Source organism: Magnolia sinica, chromosome 16 (genome assembly GCF_029962835.1).
Source record: "Magnolia sinica isolate HGM2019 chromosome 16, MsV1, whole genome shotgun sequence".
NCBI lineage: Eukaryota > Viridiplantae > Streptophyta > Magnoliopsida > Magnoliales > Magnoliaceae > Magnolia > Magnolia sinica.
This window is the reverse complement of record NC_080588.1, coordinates 30,916,490-30,922,388: the sequence shown is the minus strand read 5'-3', so window position 1 is coordinate 30,922,388 and position 5,899 is coordinate 30,916,490. Positions and strand designations below refer to the sequence as shown.

The 5,899-nt window shown below is 41.3% G+C and overlaps 1 non-coding gene across 1 annotated transcript; it reads left to right on the top strand.

Annotated features, from left to right (window-relative positions):
- The first annotated feature begins 5,314 nt into the window (after window positions 1-5,314).
- On the top strand, window positions 5,315-5,421 carry LOC131230053 (small nucleolar RNA R71). Its single transcript, XR_009163781.1, has one exon. It is a non-coding gene; the product is annotated as a small nucleolar RNA R71 (small nucleolar RNA).
- Window positions 5,422-5,899: the final 478 nt, after the last annotated feature.

The window sequence follows — 5,899 nt, the reverse complement described above, 5'->3', positions numbered from 1 at the left end:
TTCTCCAAGATAGCCCAACCGTTGTCTCAACTTACCCACAAAGATCTTAAGTTTACTTGGAACGAGAAAGCAAAAGCAGCCTTTTAGGAATTAAAGGACAAATTAACGTCTGCACCCGTGCTAGTACTGACAGAGCAAGGGGTTAAATACATTATTTAGACCAATGCCTCTCGAGTCGGTTTGGGTTGTGTACTTATGTAGAAGGATAGGGTGATTGCTTATGCCTCATGACAGTTGAGGAAATATGAAGAAAACTACCCCACTCACGACCTGGAACTGGCGGCAGTCATTTTCGCATTAAAGCTTTGGAGATGCTACCTCTACATAGAGGAGTTCGAGCTCTTTTGAGACCACAAAAGCCTCAAGTACATCTTTACACTGAGGGACCTGAATATGAGGCAACGCCGTTGGATGGAGACTTTAAAAGATTTTAAGTTTGAAGTCTCTTACCACCCTAGCAAGGCCAACCTTGTGGCCGATGCATTGAGTCGTAAGAAAACCATAGAACCATAGAATTTGCATCCTCACTGATGATAGAAGAGTGGAATATGGTGAAATTCGTATGAGATTTCGAACAGAAGTTGACAGTGGAAGAACCATTTGAGAGCATCGCACACTTTCACATGCAACCACTTATTGATGACTGGATCATTATGGCTCAGAAAGAAGATGAGTTGTTGGTGAAAATGAGAGAGCGTGCAAGCGACAGGGAAGAATTGGAATGGAGGATTGGCTTAGATGGAGGTTTGCAGTATCGTGGCCGCCTATGCATCCCGAATCTTCACGACTTGAGGAGAGAAGTTCTAGAGGCTGCTCATAATTCAAAGCTTGCAATGCATCTGGGTAGTACAAAGATATATCAAGATGTGAAGCGTTCGTACTGGTGAGACAACATGAAGGCACAAATAGTAGATTTTATGTCCCGATGCCTCACGTGCTAGCAAGTCAAGGCTGAGCATCGCTGACCCCCTATGCACAGGTTGACGAAATCGGCCCATTTCCTCCCAATTAGAGTTTCTAATTCGGAAGATGATCTGGCCAAGCTGTACATCAAGGAGATTGTGTCGGACTGAGACACATGATTCACGTCTATTTCCTGGACTCGAATCCAAGAAGCAATGGGAGTGAAACTGAAGTTCAATACCGTGTTCCACCTATAGACTGATGGGCAAACAGAGCGGGTAAATTAAATACTTGAGGACATGTTACGAGCGTGCATACTTGACTTCGAGGACAGGTGGGATGACTATCTCACTTATGCCGAGTTTGCTTATAACAACAACTTCCAAGCAAGCATTAACATGGCTCCTTATAAAGCCTTGTATGGACGCCCATGTTAAGCTCCACATTGTTGGGCGGAAGTTGGTGAGAAGAGGTTGGTTGGCCCAGACTTGGTTCAAGCAACCTCAGAGAAGATCGATATTATCAGGTGTCGACTCCTTATAGCCCAAAGTAGATAGAAGAGTTACGCTGATACGAGATGGAGACAGTTAGAATTCGAAGTTGGGGACCATGTATTCCTTAAAGTTTCCCTAATGAAAGGAGTACTTTATTTTAGTAGGAAGGGGAAACTCACACCGAGATTCATTGGCCCGTTCCAGATTTTGGACCGAGTGGGTGTGGTAACATACCATTTAGCCTTGCCCACACCACTCAAAGGTGTGCACAACATATTTCATGTATCGATGCTGAAAAAGTATGTTCCTAACCCTACCCATATTATCAGGTGAGAGCAAGTGCAGCTAAGTGAAGACGTTACTTATGTATTGTGGCCCATGCGTGTTCTAGATAGGAAGGAACAAGTGTTATGCAGCAAAGTTATCCCACTCACAAAAGTGTTATGGACACACCACACTGAGGAGGAAGCTACTTGGGAAACAGAAGCTAAAGTGCGTAAGAACTGCCCTCAAATCTTCAAGGAGTACGAAAAGGTACTAATTTCGGGGATAAATTTTTTCTTTAAAGAGGGTAGATTATAACGTCTTAAAAAAATTCGTACAAAGACCCGAGTACCGCCTCAGGCAGAACCAACTAAGGACCGTATCCTGTCGTAATTTAGGTAGGGTTTACTTAAGTACTGAATTGAATAATCAGTGCATTAAGATTGGGCCACCATCTTCACAAATGGGAAGGCCTAAAACCATTGATACTACTAACTCAACTTCACTTAAAGACCTAAGAGAAATCCCAAGAGCCTGTCGCTCTCGGGAGTACATTAAAACCCCATATCGGACCTAGACCGCACATCGAGGGTCCGATGACCGTGAAACTATAGGACTATGTCTGTCCTACTAGGCTTGACAACCATCGTAGGAATCAAGCCTAGATGGTGTCCAGAAATGTACAACATGAGCGCTAAGTAAAGTGTGTGAGAAACGCGAATATCTTTAGAAAATGAAATTAAACTTAAGTGAATTGGGCCGTTCGCTCTTACGCGAAATTGAAGATTTCGAACCGTCAGTTTCTTACCAAACTTCACCCATGGGGAAAGGAAATTTTCTTGCACATATTCGTATAACTGTGGCCCCAATCGAGTAAGTATGACCATTTATCTAACACAGGTCCTCCACGGACGATCGACCTATCCAATCACACTGAAATCATGTCTTGGCATATATCCATTGTCAGGGAGCATAACCTATGACGTAGGTGGGTAGTGGGCCTCCCTATCAGCCCCGTTTGTCAAAAACAATTGCCCAAAGGATACAAACCATGTATATAGTGGCCCTGGGGCCATTTGCACCACTTCTGGGCTTATAAATATCCCTTATTTTACCCCACCTCTCTCATAAACGAATTTCACCAAACCCCGAGGGAGAGAGGAGAGAAAATAAGAGAAGAGAGGAAGGAGAGAAGAGAGATCTTGGGAGATTGCTACAGGAATCCTCTCCCACGAATTCACGCACCAAATCTCCGTCCTATTACGCTACATGACCTCTTCCGGTTACGATTTTGGATAAGAAACCTAACCCTAATGTTGTTGTAGAGATCCAGGTTGATTGTTCGTCACACTAGCTAACCTATTTCATTATTTAGGTGCCCAATGTTCTATTTTCGGCAACGTACAGTTTGAACCGAGTCCAAATCGAGCATCCCGAGGAAAGGTACGGACTATAAATGCTTAAGTTGTGGTTATCAATGCTTTTAATGTCAACTAATGATTTATGTCTGACTTGATTGCTGCCCTATTATCTTAGATATGTCATTTTTGGTATAATATACATGTATGAACTGTGTTGAGTAAAAGATGCATCCCTTGTGTTTGATGAAATGTTTGAATGGAAATTTAAACATGATTTGTGCTTGCCACGACTACTGAGCTAGGATTCATCATTGTTATATGCATGCTTACTTCTCTGCATAAGGAATTGCTAAAATATATGTTGTAACTAACCTAGTCTATGTATTTGGTGAATTATAGTCTAAGTGTTTGAGGAATTTTCTGAATGAGAAATTGTTGATGATTGTATTCATTAAGAGTATTAAGATAGGATTCTTAATAACCTTATTTATATGTATAGTCTCTTTCATGTAATCATATTTGTCTCTACGTAATTTATAGATAAAATGCAAGTGTTTTGGTAACATGATCAATGTGTTTGATGAAATGCTCAAATGAGGAATTTACTTGGATTGTTTTAAATGCTGAAATGATTATCATATGTGTTTATTTGCTGCATCTAAGTAAGATTAGGGCTACAACGTAGCCTAGGTAATCAGTAACAGTCACTGTTTAGGTGGTCGAATTAGTCTCATCACATTGGGTATACTCGATGAATACGGGTCACACAACGATTGTCGACAGTGGTTAGGCCACGAGGGGTGCTTATGCGCTCCTTGTCGATTAAGTCAGCGTGTGCCGGTACTAATCAATCTTGCCTAACAAACCAATTGGCACATTGTGTGTTTACCATGTATGGACACTACTGCTTGAATCTAAGGTACCCCTCTCCAATTAAAGGCCACTTTAACCATGGTACCACGATCCGTTAAGATTCATGAGCCGGGCATGGTGGTAAGGGACATCGTGTTCGAGCTGTCGGCCTATGCTGGGGTGATGAGCCTCCCCGTAGTGACCAATGAGCAACTTAGACTCGTGAGCCGAGCATGGTGGTATGGGACACCGTGTTCATGCTGTTGGCCTACAATGAGGTGACGAGCCTCCCGTAGTGACCGCGAGTATAAATTCTTGAATTTGCCTATCGACTGCTTTTCATTAGGAGTGATGCCCTACAAATTGTCTATCGTATGTGCTTAACTAGGAGTGACGACCCTAGATGGATCATTTAGTAAAGGTTAATGATATAAAGGGAGGTACCCTAGCTTCCCAAACCTACTGTATGAATAAGCTTAATTAAGTATATGGCTAACACGACCATGCATTGCATTGCATTGCATTAATTAAGATGTATTTTAAAGGCGATGAAGTTACACCGTTTTGAGGGAGTGCTGTCATATATGAAATAGGTTGTCGGAGTCTCTTGTGAGGGAGCTTTGATGCGAGGGCATACATCATTACTTGTACTCCATTCCTACATTAACAAGAGTAGTTAGAAAGTGATTGTTATGATTGCCTTATCATTACTGCTTGATTAACTTGATAACATGTTAACTTTTGCCTTATAGTACCACTAAGTTGGCCACTCATTCCCACTATGGGATGGTGTTTTAAAACACCAACCAGACTCTGATTTAGATGCAGGTGCTGATGAAGTCTATGTGACGGAGTAGGACTTTATGGATGAGGAGGAGGAGTTCTCCTACTTTCAGCTCTCGGACGGGTTTACGTAGACCTCGTGCCAATGTGCAGGGACTACAAGGATATTTGGCTTAGTTGGACACACGTATTTTTTCACATTTTATTTATTTTGAAACAATACATGTATATATTGAGCCCAGTTACATACTCATACTTTGGAGGTTGTGTAACCCTTACATGCTTAAATATATATGTTTTAGATTTCTGCTTGCTTAATTTAATTATATCCGGAGTATGATATGTTGTTTTAGTATAATCTCACTCATGTTTAATTCATTAATATGGGTGAAATCTGAACATCATTATCCATATTGCATAAGTGATGTACTGGATCTCGTGAGTAGAGCTTTTCTCGACCCTCGAAATTTAGGGTGTTACATTGTGGGTTTTAGAGAGATGTCCTACGATTATGCATTTTCAGCAAGTCGGTCTAAATAATTTCACACATCGTTAACATCTTTGTTCATGAATTCCCCATTGCACATCGTCTCGACCAATTGGCACATGTAAGATGTCGGTCCATCGTAAAAGATATTTGTGATGTGCTACATTTCAAAACCATGTTGTGGGCATAAATTGACAAGATCCTTGAACCGCTGCCAACATTGGAAGAATGTTTCATCTTCCTTCTGGGCGAAGTTCATGATTGACTTTTTGAAGGTGTTCGTTTTATGATATGGGAAAATTTTCTGAGTGAACTCCCTTGTCATGTCATTCCATTTGCCAATCGATTATGGACGTAGTGAGTGTAACCACGTCTAGGCCTTTTCTTTTAAGGAGAAGGGAGTTTCAGCTTGACCGTGTCCTCAGACACATTAGGAAAGTATAAAGTGGCTATTATCTCATCAAACTCTTTCAAGTGTATATATGGATTTTTATATTTAAGTCCATGGAATTTTGGAAGGAGTTGGATCACTCTCGGCTTGATATTCATGTCCTTCATTCTCTGAAAAAAATATACAGGAAGGTGTGCTCACCCCCACTGGTTGTAAATAATCTCATAAAGTACGAGGCGGGGTGCTTGATGCACCTCATTCTCATCCTGAATTTTCTTAACCCTAGGTTAAGGATTTGGAAGTTGATTGGTCGGTTAATTGGTAGCCATAACTTCAATTAATTCTGTGGATCTCGAGTGGTGTC